Source organism: Bradysia coprophila, unplaced genomic scaffold (genome assembly GCF_014529535.1).
Source record: "Bradysia coprophila strain Holo2 unplaced genomic scaffold, BU_Bcop_v1 contig_87, whole genome shotgun sequence".
Lineage (NCBI taxonomy): Eukaryota > Metazoa > Arthropoda > Insecta > Diptera > Sciaridae > Bradysia > Bradysia coprophila.
In genome coordinates this window covers 785,570-806,270 of record NW_023504014.1, presented here as the reverse complement: position 1 = coordinate 806,270, position 20,701 = coordinate 785,570, and the positions used below count along the sequence as shown (strand labels likewise).

At 36.4% G+C, this 20,701-nt stretch overlaps 4 long non-coding RNA genes across 5 annotated transcripts in view; 1 reads left to right on the top strand and 3 right to left on the bottom strand.

Moving 5' to 3' along the window:
- Window positions 1-1,319: 1,319 nt before the first annotated feature.
- Window positions 1,320-11,575, top strand: LOC119084585. 2 transcript variants are annotated; one of them, XR_005089091.1, is made up of 2 exons: window positions 1,320-1,330; window positions 11,437-11,575. It is a non-coding gene; the product is annotated as an uncharacterized LOC119084585 (long non-coding RNA). The 2 variants fall into 2 exon arrangements; XR_005089090.1 differs by lacking the exon at window positions 1,320-1,330 and adding an exon at window positions 9,149-9,159.
- Window positions 5,445-20,701, bottom strand: part of LOC119084589 — a 29,035-nt gene continuing 13,778 nt past the window's right edge. Inside the window, exons 2-3 of the long non-coding RNA XR_005089095.1 lie at window positions 5,524-5,534; window positions 5,445-5,455 (exon numbers count right to left, since the gene is read on the bottom strand). This is a non-coding gene — a long non-coding RNA (uncharacterized LOC119084589). The remainder of the gene's footprint in view (window positions 5,456-5,523; window positions 5,535-20,701) is intronic.
- Window positions 9,889-10,373, bottom strand: LOC119084586. The gene is made up of 2 exons (XR_005089092.1): window positions 10,193-10,373; window positions 9,889-10,124 (listed from the first exon to the last, which is right to left on the bottom strand). It is a non-coding gene; the product is annotated as an uncharacterized LOC119084586 (long non-coding RNA).
- LOC119084588 lies at window positions 11,466-19,690 on the bottom strand. Its single transcript, XR_005089094.1, has 3 exons — window positions 19,678-19,690; window positions 15,956-15,957; window positions 11,466-11,641 (listed from the first exon to the last, which is right to left on the bottom strand). It is a non-coding gene; the product is annotated as an uncharacterized LOC119084588 (long non-coding RNA).

Sequence of the window (20,701 nt, the reverse complement as noted above, 5' to 3'; positions counted from 1 at the left end):
ACGTTTGAAACGTTTCGAAAAGTCACAAATGAGCTTAATCATAATGTAGTGTTGACGTTGAGTTAATAGTCAGGGTACTTGTGTAACTCCGTGCGCATTAACTTCTTTAAGATTTTTCTTTGTTCCATGTTGTTTGCCACGAAAAGTTGTGGAACAAAAATACAGGTACTCAATTATATTATGACTATGGGATTGTAGGATTCATTACTTTTACATCCTACACACTTCCCACATTCAATTGAACCAACGAATTCAATTTCATTTTTGATTTTGTCGATTGGCACCATTGACATACAAATGGTTAGTTCTCATTATCTGCTTGTGGTGGCACCATATACTTTGCGTGTCCAAGCAGTTAAAGAAGTACTAGGTAGCGTCAATCAAAATTCTGAAAGAACAGATTAGATCGCATCTGATTTGATCGCAAAGGGAGTAAGCAATTTAGAAGGTTTTTTTGTGTACTATATGCATTTTACATGCTACATGCGTCGAAAACGGTACTTTTCATGTTTCACGCACTACTTTCGACTCCCATAGCATGTAAAATCCACTAGGGAAGATGAAATGTCTCGATTTACTGTGTTTATTGACCTCGGCTGCGCCTCGGATCAACAAAATTTACACGAAAACCATACTTTTCATCTTTTTATCACAAGTCATGTAAAATACTAATGCTTTTCTGATCTTTCAAACATGAGAAGGAAATTCGTGTGAAATGGGAGACATGTAAAACCCTAATGAAATACATGTAGAATTAATGGAACGAATTACATGAAGAAAACCGACGCATGTAGCATGTAAAATACATATAATGCACAAAAAAACCTTCTAAATTGCTTACTGCCTTTGCGATCAAATCAGATGTGATCTAAACTGTTCTTTCAGAATTTTGATTGACGCTACCTAGTACTTCTTTAACTGCTTGGACACGCAAAGTATATGGTGCCACCACAAGCAGATAATGAGAACTAACCACTTGTATGTCAATGGTGCCAATCGACAAAATCAAAAATGAAATTGAATTCGTTGGTTCAATTGAATGTGGGAAGTGTGTAGGATGTAAAAGTAATGAATCCCACAACCGTAGTCATAATATAATTGGGTAACTGTATTTTCCGGAAAATGGAAAATCGTTTTTCCGACCGGAAAAGCCATTCATATGAAAGTATGGCTCATTACCGATATTTCATGAAGTCGAAATGAAGTCGTTATTAAGGGTCAATGCCGCTTTGAGTTCCGCGATCTCTGGTAAATCTTACTGATGTAAGTGGATATATCAATTCTGAATCATTGACATTGATCATTGGTCAAACTGGTCAAAATTTAAAAGGTTACACGCAAACAACAGCGTACTAAACAAAACATAAATTATTCGCAGCACAGCAACGTTGACTCTTCCAGGATTTAGTGGAGTTTATTTTGTGACAATAACATTCCGCAAGATTTGTATCTAATCCATCCACCACAATAAACTTTCCCATTCCAGAATTGAAACAAAATATTTGGCTCTATTAAGAGCGATATGCTAAGTAAACACCACACGACGACGCATCCACATTTAACAGTTCAAACGTCGCACATGCTACATACCACCCCACTATACGTATATATATGATATATACATACACATCAGAGAGCTTTAAACATAATCGGAGCATCGTATATCCTTTATTCTTCTGCGATTCCATGCACAAAATTTATACATAAAATGAGAAAACATGTTCTCTGTGCTATTACACATCCGAATATTATTAAAATGGCTTTAGGCATCACGACGGAATCACAAACAGTTGCGAGTGAATATTTCACCCCTTGTACAGATTGACACGTTCAACGCATATATGGATACATTTGGGTTGTTAAAAGGGCAAGTTGCAGCTGATGTTTCAATTTTACATCGATGTCTAGGCGATGCGACGATAAGCACAATGATAGCGGTGGATTTCCTGTGGGGAAAATTCTATAAAAATGAGTCTGCTTGCTTTCGGGGCATATTCAAAAAAATAAAAATATTTTTTAAGTGTTCTCGTCCGCCTTTGGGTGGATTAATTCAATGATTATTTGAATATACATTCAAATTTGTAGCACATTTCGGTGAGGAGCTTTCAGTAAACGTTGCTGTTGAAAGAACTAATAGAAAGCAACGTTTATTTAAGGGTTTTCTCATTAAATAATTTTCGATTTTTGATTGTTTCTGAATTTATATCGTCTTCTCAATCAACACACATCTTAAACTCGATGGATTCTTAACGCTTTCCTTTGCCCTACATCCTGTGAGAAAAACATTCTAAAAGTCTTCTGCAACTAAATTTTCATTTGTTTAAAGATCTCACTAACAGCCTTTTACGGCCAATATACTCTCTGGTGAAAGTTAGGTACTTCATTGATATCTCGCCTAAATGTAGGCTAGAAATATGAAAAAGAATTCATCAACTTTTCAGTTAAAAAAACACACTGTTGACACGTTCTAGTGCTAGTGGATATGTCTCGTTACATTTGGAATACATTCTAAGCTAAACGAGCCATCAGAACAGTCGGAGCGTTTGCTGCGACTGAGCCCCGTACAAACCCGTATATCTATTGCGTACGTGACCCTAGTGCGTCTGTCACCCTACTTTGACCGTAAGCCTATTGCGCCGGTTAATGTAGTTAAAGTAAAATTATTATGAAATGTGTACATCTAACAAATTGCGCATAGCGCAATTACGAAGCCCCGTACGACGTTCCTTTCAAATGAAATAAAAATTTCAAATCGCCCTAAAATTTTATTTTTTTGAAGGGCCTAGTATCGGCCTCAGTCCGAGGACCCAAATTTAATTTTTTTTTTCAACTACATTCTATTCGGCCTTTGATTACCTCCCAAATGAAACAAAAATTACGAAAAACGGATGAAATTTGCTCGAGTTATATGTAAAATACACATAGGGCCCTAGTAGTGGCCTTAGGCCAAGGACCCAAATTTAATTCTTTTTTCAACGACATTCTATTCGGCCTTTGATTACCTTCCAAATGAAACAAAAATTACGAAAAAAGGATGAAATTTGCTCGAGTTATATGTAAAATACACATAGGGCCCTAGTATCGGCCTCAGTCCGAGGACCCAAATTTAATTTTTTTTTCAACTACATTCTATTCGGCCTTTGATTACCTCCCAAATGAAACAAAAATTACGAAAAACGGATGAAATTTGCTCGAGTTATATGTAAAATACACATAGGGCCCTAGTAGTGGCCTTAGGCCAAGGACCCAAATTTAATTTTTTTTTCAACAACATTCTATTCGGCATTCGATTACCTTCCAAATCAAACAAAAATTACGAAAAACGAATGAAATTTACTCGAGTTCTATGTAAAATACACATAGGGCCCTAGTAGCATTTCACTTCTAAGGCCCTAACTCACGGTCCACTCACCCGATTTAAAAAAAAAAAAATCCTGGATTGGTATTGACAATACCTATCATTTGCCGTGTCATTTACATTTCCATCGTTTATTTTGCCATAAATATCACCAAAAGACCTTAAATCACTTAGGTGGCCCTAACTCAGGAAGGGCCGACCCGAATATGTCCATCTTCGAACTTAGCCTCACTATTTCGACTATCTTTCAGGGAAAAAATCGGATGTGATTTACTCAAGATATCGACGTGACAGACGGACAGACGGACAGACAAAATTTTTATTGCAGATTCGTCATCTATGAACATAGGCAAACACTTTGCCCTTACCGTCTGCTTCGAATTCCATCAATTACACACGGCATCGTAATCCTATAAGCCCCTTTGTACTTCGTACGGGGCTAAAAATGTTTGATTTGAGGTAATCGTACTTTCATCGACAACATTCCAGCACCAAAATCTGAGCTTTTTGTCAAATACCAAAGATAAATGTCAAATTTCCCAGCTGCTCAGGGAATAGCAAGAAAATGGATCCCGATATTCGGGTTAATATAAGATCTATAATGTTGCATCTATGATGTATGGCGAAAAAATGTTGTCAGAATTGCATTGTTCAGTACAAAATTTTCTGTGTTGAGCACCTAAAGAACGAAAAATTTTACGTATTTTGCGTATTTAACTAATAATCTTCTCTGTCAGAAAATCTCTGAACGGTAATACAACGAAATCTTCATCACAAAAAAAAAATCGCTCGCTCCGCTCGTATTCTTTACAATCTCATTTTTTCATACATTAAAATAAAAGTTAGTCATTTTACAAGAACAGTGTAGCATTGTGTGAGATACCAAAGATCACGCAAGGATAAGGTAAAACGAAGTCTGTATTCAGGTAAAATGGAGTGGATCCAAAAGGAATCCAAAAGAATATCAGGAAGATTTCAATGCATATTCTACACAGAATTTTTCGTTTTTAGCATCAACTGGTGTAAATTACACAATAGTTGCACAAAGAGCATGTACAGGTGCTGTAATTCCGTGTCAGAAATTCACGTCCTCTTTTTTGAATGTCAAAACGTCCTCTTTTTGTCCTCTTTTTTGATGCCGAAATGTCCCCTTTTTCAAAATTGAAAAATGGGAACCCTAAGGCTACACCCTATATATACTTGACCTAAAGCTACTTGCAAAACTATCATACTTTCGTCAAGTTTGGTGTCTAACGAGCGAATCTGTAACTGCGTTGACTCCACAAAGTTTGCAACATTTGTTACCTTCACCTCTTTTTGTCGACTTCGGAAAAGTCCACTTCAGTTCTTTTTCCCTCTAAACAGAGAAACAATTTGTTATTGCACCTCCTGATAGTCTCCTCCAATTTAAAAATAGCGCGACAAAAGAAAAGAAGAAATACTGGTATTACTGCAACGCACTTCAAGCCTGAGTGATACTCTAAATAGAGTACGGAAAGGGGACAGTGTATCAGATTTTTTCATACAAAATAGAACTCTATTTGACAGTTTTCAATCGAAGCACTTTTGCTTGAAGTGCGTTCGCGTGTGCAAATTAATTTTGTATACTTGCTAAGAGGACCGAAAGTAAAGCTGTCAATTCGCGGGGCGAAAGCTTTCGATTTCGCCCCTTGAATTGACATTTCTTTACTTTCGGTCCTCTTAGCAAGCATACAAAACTTAATACGTAACTCTTTCGGCCTACTCAATCGATACGTAAATAACTATTTCTTCCCGGTATCCGAGTCAAGTTTTCCCGGATTTCCCGGTATCCAAAAATGTAAAAGTGACTTCCCGCTACATACATTTCCCGCTGGTTTCTGCAGCTATAATTCGATTTCCCGGTATCCTAAAAAAAATTTCAGAAATTTCCCGGTGTCCTGGATACCACGATCATTGGTATATCGTGACAATGGTATACATGTCAGAAGCTCAAAAAATCAGAGAAAAGATAATAGATGGCGCTCCGGTGAGGCGGCAGCAACGCCATCTGTTACCATTTCTCTGCCAAAATGGATGTCTTGCATCAACGTACATTTGTCCATTGTTATAGTTTTTCTGATACCTTTCGTTACGAAGGCTTTCGTTTTAGACTTAAATTGTTGTAGAATCTGTACATTTGAGACGAAAATGTGTTCTTGTTGTCTGCATTAATTATTGTTTCGCAATTGTCGAAAGTGACCGTTTAATGGCATCACGATACGAGACTAAAATTGCAAACTGTATACTTCCTGAATGTTTATTATTCCGTAAAAACGTTTGAACAACAACAACGTGTATGTATACAATTCGTTACCATCGAATAAAATATCTGCGTCTCCTCGATATTCCCAATATAGCGCCAGTCCACAGTATACTGAACAACTGAACTATATTGTGGCACAAATATCGCCATACCGTGTACTATACATACCATAGAATTCCATTCCAATTCTGAATGTTAGCATGTATAAACTGCCAACACGAATCTTCATGTATATTATACGGTTACATAGTATACCGACAAATATCCACTGTTATAATATACACAATGAGCATATAACTTCCACATTTCAAATAGTTATGTATGGTGCATAAAACACGGTACACAATCCTAGCGAACGTGCCGTCAGCTCATAGCTAGTCCATTTATGATATGATGTGGGGGCTCTGTGTATATGTGGTATGATTGTGGTGCAAACATTGAACTATGATTTCGTTTAGAGATACACATTTTCCGACGTGTGGAGAGAGATACGTATGAAATTGAGTGTATACGGTTATGTAGTATAGTCATGTCAATTTTATGCGCCTTCCATACAGCGTACGTACACTGTATGGATATATATGCATAGATGGGAATATACCGTGCGGAATGTGTGTATATCTATCGCCTCTAGAGAGTAGATTTGGGTTCAGTGTGGGCATATATATGTGCGGGGGGGTTGACAAAATATTCACAGTGATTGGGTGGGATGAGAAAGGTTGCTTTTTTGTGAATGTTATACCGTTGAGTTGAATTGGAGTTGTCACGGCGTTAAGCTCTTTAACAACCCGCATGCAGAGGGATATATGTGTGGGAATATAATGTTAGAACATAAAATGTATAGATTGTCGGGAGTCAGAGTCACATCGAGGTTATATTGTGCACACAGAGTGCTTATGGTTTTTAACGGGTTGAACACAAATTACGGGTAAGGGAATATGTGTGTACACATTTGATTCTTCCGAACGGTTTTCCAGCGTTCATTCTTTTATTTTTTGCTCTTTAAGTTTTTTGCGGCGAATTCTCACCAACTTTTCTGCTAGCATTTTTAATGGTTTTCTCTTGATGGTTCGAATGGTGGAGATGGAATACATGCATTCATAAAAAAAAATGTAGAATTTTATCATCTCTACACTCACCAGAATGTTATGCAATCGTCAATGTTATTTGGAAAATATTATTTTGTCACACTTCAACAATTTATTCTGGCGAGTTTTTTTTTCATTAAAAAAGGGGAATGAGTTCATTTAAATGAAAAAAATAAATTGTTTCTGTATATTGAATTGGACAAACTGCAAAACAATTAAAATTTCATAATTTGCATTTAAACAAACAAGCCACTTATAGCGTCGGACAAAACTGAAAAATACAAAAAAAAAATGTAAACCAACAGGCCAGTGTTAATAATTACGAGAAAAAAACAAAATTCAATTTAATCCAGCAATTTTAAATGTTTATGGGCTTCTGACAATGATTGTTGCGTTGTTAGATGAACGAATATTGAATCAGAGCAAGATTTTCAATGGGTTTATCATTGCTAACAAACTGGAACCGGAAGCTACAGACTCGCATCATATAGACGACACTTCCATATTACCGACGTTACAATAGTCCCACTTTTTTTATAAAACTAAAAAAAGTGGAAATATCTTTCCAACTCGTGTGTGCAGTGGGACAAGAGTCCCGTTTTTCAGATACAGTAAGAAATCATCTCGCCGAAATTATTTACATCGACTCAAAAAGTGTTTTTACGAAGTATATTAACCTGCTACAGACAGCTGTCATCTGTTATCGACAAACTCTGACTAGTTAAGTCTTATATAGCAAAAAGCATGTTCAAAACAAATGAAGTAAAAGATTTATTATGTTTTCTGTTACTTTTCTTGAAGAGCTTGTTCTGTGACAGGTTAATTTTACATTTACTTAATCAGGCTAGTGTTCAGCAAATAGTCAGTTGCTTTTCGAGGTAAGAAGATTAAAAGATTTATTGTTTATGTCTTGATATTATGACATAGTTTTTGTGACTCAGGTGATTTTATTATCATCATTCTTGAGGCAGAATAGACTTTAAAAAGAAACTTCAATTGAATTAAAAAAAATATTTAAAACAGAAAAAGAGACGATAACTGAATGAAATGTAACTTTAAGGTTAGAAATAGTGATACACCATTTCAATGCAAAAGCAGTGACACGTGACAACATTTTAACGAAGTTGGATTGGAGCAAGATGGGAATTAACATAAACGGAAAATACCCGAGTCACCTCACCTTCGATTCGAAGATGACATTGTTTTGATGGCATTGGATCTGGAAGAAGCCCAGGTCAGTTATAACATGCTAAACGAAGAATCCAGCAAAGTCGGCCCTAAAATGAACCTATCAAAGACTAAGATTATGACTAATATCGAGATAAAATAACAAATCAGTTGATTCGTCGACAAACGAAAGCTTAGACGAACTATATATATTATTCGTCTAAGGCCCGAACAAAGTGGCGTATACAACTTTTCATGTAAGTGGCTGAAAAAACCCCCATTTTCCGCCCGACACATGCAAATAACTATTTCTTATACCAAATACGAAGGTTGATACGTATCGTAAAACTGGTAGGTTACGGTTTCCAATGAATGCACAAACCAGGTATGGTATGTCCATACAAACCGTGGAAAATAGCGATTTCATATAAACAAACTCACCTTTCAATGAAAATCATTGAGAGGTGAGTTTCTTTATATGTATGAAATCGCTATTTCCTCCGTTCCATACAATTCTTGACATTAGCAATGAACGTCAACACAAGGTATGGTCGAATGTCAAACTTTGTATGGAGCGGAGGACATAGCGATTTCATATAAAGAAACTCACCTCTCATGAGAGGTGAGTTTGTTTATATGAAATCGCTATGCCCTCCGGTTTGTATGAACAGACCATACCTGGTTTATACTTTCATTGGACATTAGACCAAACATTTTTTTTTTGAAATTAAAGAAGTTGAACTTTTTTTCCGCTTTGTGTGTGCAACGGGAAGGTAGATCCAGTTTTTAAAGTTTAATAAAAAGGAGTGGAACTATCTTGCCATTGGGTGTGTGCAGTGTGACAATAGTTCCACTTTTTGAAAAGTTGAACTATTGTCACACTGCAGACTCTCAAAAGGAAGATAGTTCCACCTTTTTAGCCCCGTACGAAGTACGAAGGGGCTTATAGGATTACGATGCCGTGTGTAATTGATGGAATTCGAAGCAGACGGTAAGGGCAAAGTGTTTGCCTATGTTCATAGATGACGAATCTGCAATAAAAATTTTGTCTGTCCGTCTGTCTGTCACGTCGATATCTTGAGTAAATCAAATCCGATTTCAATTTTTTTTTTCCCTGAAAGATAGTCAAAATAGTGAGGCTAAGTTCGAAGATGGGCATATTCGGGTCGGCCCTTCGTGAGTTAGGGCCACCTAAGTGATTTAAGGTCTTTTGGTGATATTTATGGCAAAATAAACGATGGAAATGACACGGCAAATGATAGGTATTGTCAATACCAATCCAGGAAAAAAAAGTTTTTTAAAATCGGGTGAGTGGATCGTGAGTTAGGGCCTTAGAAGTGAAATGCTACTAGTGCCCTATGTGTATTTTACATATAACTCGAGTAAATTTCATCCGTTTTTCGTAATTTTTGTGTCATTTGGAAGGTAATCAAAATCCGAATAGAATGTTGTTGAAAAAAAAATTAAATTTGGGTCCTCGGACTAAGGCCGCTACTAGGGCCCTATGTGTATTTTACATATAACTCGAGCAAATTTCATTCGTTTTCCGTATTTTTTGTTTCATTTGGAAGGTAATCAAAGGCCGAATAGAATGTAGTTGAAAAAAAAATTTGGATCCTCGGACTGAGGCCGATACTAGGCCCTATGTGTATTTATACTCAATAAATTAAAATTTTAGGGCTATTTGAAATTTTTGTTTTATTTGAAAGGAACGTCGTACGGGGCTTCGTAATTGCGCTATGCGCAATTTCTAAGATGTACATATTACATAATAATTTTACTTTAACTACATTAACCGGCGCAATAGGCTTACGGTCAAAGTAGGGTGACAGACGCACTAGGGTCACGTACGCAATAGATATACGGGTTTGTACGGGGCTCAGTCGCAGCAAACGCTCCGACTGTTCTGATGGCTCGTTTTAGTTCATTGGAAAAAGTAGAAATGAAAAAGTGGAACTAAATAAAACATTTCAAAACTAAAATGAAAGCTCTATTGCTTTAAAGTTTTTATTCAATGCGTGGGGCTACATTCATTTTTTCTAATGGAAACACGTAAACTCTATTTCGATCTCGACAATGTAAAGAAATTCTTACAGAAAATCGTCTTGTACTTGTTTTACGTCTTATGTGATTTAAATATTTTCATCCAAAGATCAGCCGTTTCATTGGTCGTTCCCCAAACTTTTGCCTCATGGGTGCCGTAGATTACAACTCCAAGCACGAAAGACTAATTTGATTAGAAGCAAGTAGCATAAATAATAATACAAAGAGCGATATGATGCATTACGATATTACCTTCATTAGCGCTGTGGTAATGGTGGGTAGAATGAAAACTCTAAATTTTGGCTTTGCATATTTTGTTAGTTTCTTGATTACCGATTGAGATACGTTCCCGAATTCATTTAGAATTTTAATTTTTTCCATCTTTCCGCGAATGCATTTGATTTAATCTTTTCATTAGCAAAAACGTCAACTACCTGCATGGCCTGTTATAATTTATAACAAAAATAGGAATTCAAATCAAGGGTTCTGAACCTTGATTCGAATACCTTTTCAATTTTTAGTGAACCATAATATGACCCACCGGAATTTATCCAAAATATACCGATTTTCATAAATGTACGAAGTTTTGAAGGCATTGGCAGGAGATCCTGCGAAATAGGAGGAGTATTTAGAGAAGAAGGGATTGGGCAAAACAACCAGCATGCAACAATTTAGGAGTCATTCAAATAGTGCGCACGCACCAAGTGGAGGAAGTGAGTTTTCAATACCTTTTAAAATCGTATAGTCAAAAGGGGGGAGTAATCAAAACGCGTTCGCATTCTATAGATCAAAAATTTAATTTTCATGCTTCGGGTGCGAAAATGAGGGCAATTTTTCGAATTTTCTCGGGTTTCCGGCCCTCTGCATGAAAACTTACATGTGTACCTGTTTGGGACGGTTGATTTAAGGCACTTTCGCTTACAAGCCTCACTTCGTTCGGCCTACAATCCGCGAAATTGCCTAAAATCAATCGTCCAAAACAGGTACACAAATAACCATTTCGATTCATTTATCGGTCTTCTAAAACTGGCTTTAATCGTGGCCCTATGTTAGTGAAGGGCCGTGACGCAAGTCCTATTCAACTAATGAAAAAAAAAATTCCATACGACTCCTACTACTCCCAAAGTATTTTATTCGTAGCCTGAGTCAAAACAGGTTAAGATTTGACTGAGATATTAAATATCAAAATTTGGAAATTTGTATGAAGAAACGGATTTTCATACGTTTTGAAATTAAATGAATTTTACCAAACTTTGTGAGTTTGTTACAGTGAAACTATGGAATTATTCTGTTTTCTGTGAATTTGTCTGAAATTTTTAGGGTATGTCAAGAACTGATTTGAAAAAGTGTTCATAAAAAATTATAATTTCGGAGCGTTTTAACCTGTTACAGACGGCAAGCATCTGACCAGTATTATCGGGTCTATTACTTCCATCGATATAAGTATTTTTATTGAATTCAAATCTTGTACTTCATTTTTTTACATGCACTTTTAGTATGTTACGTCACTGTTTGTAAATATTTGTTTAGGCAAGTGCGATGTTTGCGGAACGAGCCGAAGGCGAGTGGAGTAATTACACGTGCCTAAACAATCATTTGCAAGCAGTGACGTAACACATTTTACATGTTTGTGGACGGTAAGTGCATTTTCCCTGTCACAAGCAGTGATATAAAGTGCTTTACCGTGCATAAGCATGTAAACTATATAAAGGACCATATTATCCAGAGCTTGTCATTATTTTTGTCGTCGTTATCGATAACAGATGAATAGCCGTATGTGACAGGTTAAGCTGTTGAGCTATGTGACCCATAACTCAGAAAATATGGCATATAAAAAGTTCGTTTAAAAGACAGTAGTGAGCTACATGGAGAGAAAAGCGAAATTTGACGTGTTTCTGATTTAGGAGTTGTTGTGGTTTGTAATTGATTCCACAAGAAATTCGTTGAACAAGTGAAAATCTAGATTTTTATTTTCTGAATTTTTGTTAGGCAAGCGCTCGCAATAAGAATGAAATACTAAAATGTAAAATCTAGATTTTCATTTGCTAAACAAATTTTTTGTGGAATCATTCACAAACCACCACAACTCCAACATCAGAAAACTTGTCGAATTTCACTTTTCTCTACCTGTAGATTCTAGTCGACACGTATTTTCCCCAAAAATCGTCCATTTGGGAGCTATGACCGTTGTAAGTGGCTAGCCGTATCTTTCGGCTGAGCTTAACAGGTGAATACAATCGTCCTAGTCTACTAATAATATACCATCTGTGACGCATTCTTTTGCGTGTCGAAGCTGTAAGCGTCACCCCCACTGATATCACATCTGTTGTAAGAGGATGAAGAGACGGTGGCGGGACATTTCCACACCGTCAATATCGTCAGGAACGATATTATCGTTTTTTTGGACGATACTATCGTCTAAAAAATGATACTATCGTCTAAAAAACGATAATATCGTTTTTTGGACGATAGTATCGTCTCAAAATCGATATTATCGTTTTTAAGACGATACTATCGTCCAAAAAAACGATGTTATCGCCCAAAAAATTTTCATCCAGGACGATAATATCGTCTAAATTGAAAAATTCTAAAATATTGTCTGGACGATAGTATCGTTTTCTTGTCGATATTATCGTTCAAAAAACGATATTATCGTTCAAAAAACGATATTATCGTTCAAAAAACGATATTATCGTTCAAAAATGGATATTTTCGTTTTCTGTACGATAATATCGTCCTGGGCGATATTATCGTTTTCTTAAACGATAATATCGTCCAGGACGATATTATCGTTTAAAAAAACGATAATATCGCCCAGGACGATATTATCGTTTAGTTTTGGGTGGTAATATTGTCCAGGACTCAATTTTACTCAGAGGTGCAGCAGGAACCGAATTCTCTTCCAAAATATCGAAAAACAATTGTCAGAGGAAATCACCTACACATCAGTGTTAAAAAAGGCGTTTAGTTCGTCCCTAAATAATTCATCTTTTTACGAAATGAATACCAACTTTGATTGTACATAAAAAGCGTTTTAACACGCCGAGCGATCCGGCCCATTGCCCCGGAGCGAAGCGGAGGGCCGCAATGCGAGACGGGCGCCGGAACGGTGTCGGAACTTAGTTAATTTTTTTTTCTCGCATCGTCTCATAATTAGTCTGTGTAATTTTTCTATATATAAAATTTAAATTGACGGAACCAAATGAACCAATTTTTAATATATATTTGCCGTCTATAAAAAGGTGTGTATCTACAAGATTTTGTGTTTCGTCTTCAACAACCATCCAGAACGATAATATCGCCCAGGACGATATTATCGTCTAGAATTTTTATTTTAAATAAATTAAAAACGATATTATCGTCCTGGACGATATTATCGTTTCAATTTAAAAAAAATTAATTAATTAAAAACGATATTATCGTCCCAAAAATTATCGACCAGGACGATAATATCGTCCAAAATAACGATAAATTTGTTCAGAAAAAGAAAATAACGATAATATCGTCCAGCGGATATTTTCATCCAGGACGATATTATCGTCAAAAAAACGATATTATGGTTTTTTGAACGATAATATCGTTTTTTAGACGATAGTATCATCAAAAAAACGATATTATCGTTTAAAAACTATATTATCGTTTTTTTAAACGATAATATCGTCAAGAAAACGATAATATCGTCCTGAAAATATTTTAAGATTTATAATTTTAGACGATATTATCGTCCTGGATGAATTTTTTTTGGACGATAATATCGTTTTTTAGACGATAGTATCGTCTAAAAAACGATACTCTCGTTTTTTGGACGATACTATCGTCTAAAAAACGATACTATCGTCCAAAAAACGATAATATCGTTCCTGACGATATTGACCGTGTAGTTATGTCGCCTCATCAGTTAAGTCGCCTCATCTGAAGAGACTTGCGTCACATTTCCACTGTTAGTGGTTTTTGGGCGATATTGATTTGATTGGAGGGCTCAATATTCACTACTTTTTTTTACTTTCCAGGGAAAAAAAGTTTTTCAAAATCGGTTCAGTAGGTTCTGAGATATCGGAGATATACCCTTTAGTGATGTTATCCCAGATATTTAAACTGATAGAATTTCTCAGAATATCGTTTTCACTCGCTAGATTACAAAGTTGTTCACAGTCAAAACACAATTAATTGATTCCTGAAGCAATTTCACTTATTCTCGTCATCTCCTTGCACTGTGAGCTTCGTCGTTTATCTTGTCATCTCTTTACAACATTTTATTAAAAACTTGTAATTATACCTGCGACGCGTTTCTGTTCCCTAACAAGCCGCTAAACAATAATTTGGTGATATCAAAAACGAGAATTTTTTTCACCTCTCTAATGATGGTTTATATCCACCGAACATGTAACGTGTATCGCCGACGGTAGGTGTCTTGTGGGAAGTGTAGATCATAATAAAGAAAAATGATGCGCTCCTTGCAATAAATTTTTTTTCTCGAATGAATTAATCGTATGAAGCGCGGTGTGGCTTAATGCACGAAACAAAATGTGTAAAAAAACTTTTTTTTTTTTGATGAGCGCACTTCAAACGAGAACCATTGATTTCAGTCTTTTATTACCTTCTTCGTGCTCGTTATCTTCCTTTATGAACCCTTTTATTATGCAGTCAAATTAAGCATTGATTGATTGCATACAAGGTTGCATCAAAAATGCTAATTTTATTTAAAATTTGAGATTAATTTGACTTAAAAGGTTCCATTTTCATGTTCAAAGTGTATAATTTGGATGATCTTTGGTGTTGGATGCTGTACGTTACAACGTCTCTGTTTCGTCGTTTTGAATTCTGTTTGCCATTATTTTGTTTGTTAAAAAACAAGAGCGAATGGAACGATCCGCGATGCATAAATTTTTATGCGAAAATCTTAACGTCTCGCTTCGTGTTTCAAATTGTTTTATTGGATACTAATTAACGGTCCATCGGGCCCATCAATGATGCGCTGTAATTGCTTCTGTTTAGGTTGTTTTAATGGATTAAAAAATTATTTTTCTCGATAAATCTTGGAGAAATGCAGAACGAGTTTCTGTTCATCGTTTCAGCAAACCTTTTGACAGAAAATAGGCAGTTTTTCGTCATAGCCTTAGCTGGTGATTTGCTAAGTTAAGGAAGCTAAGAAGATTGGTTAAAAATCATCTTATAACTTCTGACTAGACATATGACTGCGAAATGCGTATAACATTGTTATACTATAACAAACGATATTTTTGAATTGTTTAGATAGCCCTTTTGCGTCCAATAAGTGCAGTCTGGACCACCGGCTTAACGTGACTTCCTAACCACGCATATCTGATGAAAGTAAAATGATATCTCGCCTAAATATAGTCTAGCTAGACATATGCACACAAATTCATTCGTTACATCATGTACATCTTACAGCCACCAAACACACTGCAACCACCCAAATAATGAAGCTTGAGTGAACTTTAGGACGTTATCAATGCAATGTAATCGCTAGAAAAGATCCATGATCCATGTGTAATTGTCTGAAACGGAATCTGATCATTTTGGTGGAAGGCCAATACGTAACCACTGAGCCATCCCATCCATATACGAACACAAAAAAACAGTTTTATATGGACATCTAAATGCAGAAAGAGATGTGTCCAATTAGCGAATTATAGGAAAAATGAAATTGTTTAAGTTGACGGGTTGGCTCAGTGGTAGTATACTAGCCTTTCTCCAAGAAAGCCGAGGTTCAAGTGTAAAGTATGGTTTCCACTCAACAACAAGTACTCCGTGAGAGAGCCGCGAGAGAGCGAGCTGTGAAGTACAAAGCAAAAATTCAGTTGTCTGAATCAACACTGAGTCTTTTTTTGATAGTTTTCAAGCCTAACTTTAGACGGAGATATAATGAGCACCAGAAGAAATCCTAAAGGTGCACATGTGGTTCGGAATTCACTTTAAGCATGTGGCCTAACAGATAGGTTATGGTTACTCACACAAATGTCCTTCTAGTATACCTATAAAGTTGTGACATACATCTAAAAGATGTAGAATGTAGATGTGTATGTGTGCTTTCCAAGAGGGTTCACTAAGCATACCCGATATATGACTGAAAAGTTCTAAGTCTACACCAATTTACTTCAGTTGGGACTATGAGAATAGAGATGTAGTGGCACGAACAAGAGAATGTATCGATGACAGCATATGACAGCATATGAGGTTTATTTGGCATACTATTACAGTTGCAATGGAAAGCGTGAGATTGGGTAGATAAGATATGGGATTCAAACTAGAATACATGACTAGGTGTAAGAATGATGGACGAGGAATGGCTGAGGAAAAGCCAATGGGCCCAACAAAGGATAACCTCTGTGCTCAACAAAGTTGGTCTCAAGATGAACTTATCTAAAACGAAAATCATGACAAACATTGACGACGACAGACAAATAAAAATTGGAGATACAGTTATTGAAAGAGTCGACAGCTATGTATACCTTACCTTGGTCACAAACTGAAATTAGGTCTAGACAACCAAACTGCAGAAATCAAGCGTAGAATTGGTCTTGGATGGGCAGCTTTCGGGAAACTCAGCCTGATTTTCAAAAGCAAAATGAATAATAGTCTAAAACGGAAAGTTTTCGAGAGGTGTGTCCTTCCAGTGTTGACGTATGGAGCAGAAACGTTAACATTAACCAAAGCATCTGAAAATAAGTTGAGAGTGGCACAAAGAGCCATGGAACGAAGTATGCTTGGAATTACACTCAGAGACAAAATGACAAACCAATGGATTCGCCAACAAACAAAAGTCGTTGATGTCATGGAAAGAATTGCGTCTCTAAAGTGGAGTTGGGCAGGACATATTGCAAGAAGGACAGATGATCGTTGGACCAAAGCCATCATGGACTGGAGACCCCCCACAACAAGACCTGTCGGAAGACCACCAGAGAGATGGACAAACGGAATAAAGAAATACATCAAAGGTACATATGGACACACGAACTGGCAACAAGTGGCAATGGATCGTACAACATGGAAAAATTTAGGGGAGGCCTACATCCAGCAGTGGATACAAACAGGCTAAAGAAGAAGAAGAAGACATTCGTGGTCGTTATTGCGGTCGTACATTTTTTGAAAAGGATTCTGATGAAAAGATATCATCAAAAATGAAATACGAGACACGCAAATGTAGGCTACAATTTTAGCTACGTACCGATGCCTCTTAAATCCACGATATTTCATTTTTCTTACAATTCGCTAATTGAACACATCCTTTCTGCATTTAGATGTTCATTTAGAAGTTGTAAGAAAGTAAGTGGCGTGACTAACTCTAGCAAATAAACAAGAACTTCAACCTACAATGAATCCGAGACGATAAGCGTTGATCATGTCCGGAGCGATAGCGGAGGACTTGACGCAGTCTAATTTCCAAAAAAAGAACGAAGAAATTTTTTTGAGACGCGGCATCATGTCCGGAGCGATAGCGGAGGACTTGACGCAGTCTAATTTCCAAAAAAAGAACGAAGAAATTTTTTTGAGACGCGGCAACTATATATAGGCGAGAATTTAAGTTTCTTTTCTTTGGCCTGTATCACCACAAATCCTATCTTATTCTCGCTTCAAATACGAGCAAAACGAGCTATCACTCGACTATGTAACTTTTAAATTGCCGGAGATACATCGTTTTGAAGTTGGTCATTTTGATAGAAAATGCAGCAAATTAACGTTTTCCAAACAATCAAAATCTTTCAACTTACTCTGTATGTTTCTATCTATCTGTCTATCTGTCTGTCTATCTATCGACGGTCGATCTCGGAAACTAGTCAGCCAATCTCCATGAAATTTTGCAGGAACCTCAGGGTGGGCATAAAAATGAAAATGTGATACGCCATTACCCCAGGAAAAACCAAAATTTTGTTTTATTGACCTCGAAGTGGTTTCTGAGTGTGGTTTTCGAGGGTCGCGTTCCGGTTGTAGCTGTATTGAAACCTACAGAGGCGTGCGACCCATCAAATGAAAGGTATTCGTAACACGATTCGAACAAAAAAATAATTAAAAAAATCGGGTCAGATTCGTTTGAGCTAGAGTGATTAGAGTGACCAAATTTTGAGCTACTCGAGCGTAGGATGAAAGGACTAATATTTTTTTTGGTTATGAGACATAGAGAATTACTTTCTTCGGCAAAGTCTCAGAGTTTTACGAGTAGAACAGAGGGGCATATGTGAAAAATGTCGAAAGTTGGAAATGGGTGGGTCAATTGGGGTTTTGGAGATATTTCTTGAATTGTGGCAGATAGAGAGTTACTCTCTTCGGCAAAGTCTCAGAGTTTTACGAGTAGAAAAGAAGGGCATTTGTGAAAAATGTCGAAAGTTGGAAATGGGTGGGTCGATTGGGGTTTTAGAGATATTTCTTGAATTGTGGGAAGTTTTTGGTCAAATTTCGAATTTCGTCAAATTTTCGATTTTCGTCAAATTTTCAAATTTCGTCAAATTTTCGAATTTCGTCAAATTTTCGATTTTCATCAAATTTCGTCAAATTTTCGAATTTCGTCAAATTTCGTCAAATTTTCGAATTTCGTCAAATTTTCGATTTTCGTCAAGTTTTCAAATTTCGCCAAATTTCAGAATTTCTGTTATAAACTGTTATAAAAAGCAGTGTTCTAAAACTTCTAAAACGACTGATATCCCAACAAAAATCTCTTCGAGACGCAGTCTTTGAAGTACAATTTCTAAAATGAATGATATCGCTAGAGTTGACGCTTTCAGCTTCGTTACGCGAAAATTAAATTTTACACCCAATTTTAGTTCAAACAAGCTGGCTTAGTTTTTCTCATCATCTGCCAAATAATTTTTACCAAAAAAAAATTTGACTGGAAACAACCAAAATTTTACCAAAAAAATCTGCGTCGCAAAGTGGCAAATGTTCAGGAACAGACCAGCAAGAAAATTTATCTGCCGCATGCGACGCAGATTTTTTTGGTAAAATTTTGGTTGTTTCCAGTCAAATTTTTTTTTGGTAAAAATTATTTGGCAGCTTGTTTGAACTAAAATTGTGTGTAAAATTTAATTTTTGCGTAACGAAGCTGAAAGCGTCAACTCTAGCGAAATCATTCATTTTAGAAATTGTATTTCAAAGACTGCGTCACACTTTTCTCGAAGAGATTTTTGTTGGGATGTTAATCTAAAGCGTCAAAGTGAAATGGTAAGCGGAAGTAAGTACATGAAAAGATAGAATACAATGTAGGTTAAAACAAGTCTGGTGGTTCTATTACTGCAAGTTGTGGAATTAAAACAAAAGTCCTGTACGAAAAAACAAAACAAAAGAATCATCTCGAGATACATAGTTCACTTATACACAATCTGCTCTGTATAGCCAATTAAAACATGTCTCATTAAAAGTATTCACAGAAAATTACACGTTCCTTGTACGATTCTAGCTTTCTCCATTCACCATCAACTATAACGGGTTTTTTTTGCCAAACACTGAAGATTTTTTTTTGTCGTTTTCACATCCCATTTCCATTCCTTTGGTAATTTTTCCTTTTTTTTCACTCTGTGCCAAAGTTTCCTTTTTTTATTCCTGCAATACCGTACTTCAGAGATGCTGTGTGCGGTTGCCATTATGAAAAGAAATGTATAAAGCAAATGTTATAGAGCCACATAAAACCACTGAATACAGTCCCATAGCGTTACAACCGATGTGTATATTATTTTCACTGTATCTATGGGATTTGCTCGCTTTTATATACACAATGCTGCTACGAGTTTATATATATATATTCCGAATTGTCGACCCGTATATCCTGACTACCCACGGATAGAATCTAAAATCTTGACTATAGTCGGTCGATTGTGAATGTGAATAACAGACATTCGAGTGAACCGAAACGCTTTGGGTTTTAAAACAGGATATAGTTACTTTGGGGTTTAGATTGTGAGAATGGGTTATGGAAGGCCTTTCATAATATGGGTTGGCTGATGTGTATGTGAACAAGACTATGGTGGTAAGAGCATGTGGAAATGATCGTTAAATTTTATTAGATGTGTATATTACGGTCATAAAAAAACAAAGGATGTATGTAGATTGAGAGGTTCAATTTACGCCACACAAGCATCTGAAATATGAAAGGCAGTGACTGTAATTCATGCCAGACATGACAGTTCCAAAACGAAACAGGCGCCATTACGGTCTCCTTGTCTTACCAAAGTCAACCCTCTATCCGACGGCAGATTGCTTAAAAGTCCACTCACACCTTATGTTAATCTGTCCCAACAGCCTTACTATACTGTTATCGCTGACAATTTAATTTCGGCCACTCACCACAAGCTTATCGGCGGCTCGCACATCTATCCCCCACTGCTACAACAAAGCAGCACTGTGATTGAGCCGTGGGTATTTATCTCATTTTTATCTGAAACCATTACGATTAGACCGGGAGATCGTAAATCAAATGACTGTTCCCCGTATACCGTGAATTTATTTTAATGTCTCACACATGTTTGATTTTCTACAGGTTGTGAAAATTGATGTAAATCCCAACACCATCTGAATGTTCTTATTTGTGATAATTTAATAGATTGGAACACATAACAGTGGGTGAACCGGTAAGATACCTATGAAAATATTCACAATTCAGGCATGCACGGCATGTGGCAAGGATAGTCTTCGATATTCGATCTGATAAGGAAAATACGTTTTGTATATGTTCCTAGACAGATGTAGACATACCAGATCGGCATAGCTCGTTGCAACTAAATTGGATTTTATTTACCAGTTCAACAAGTC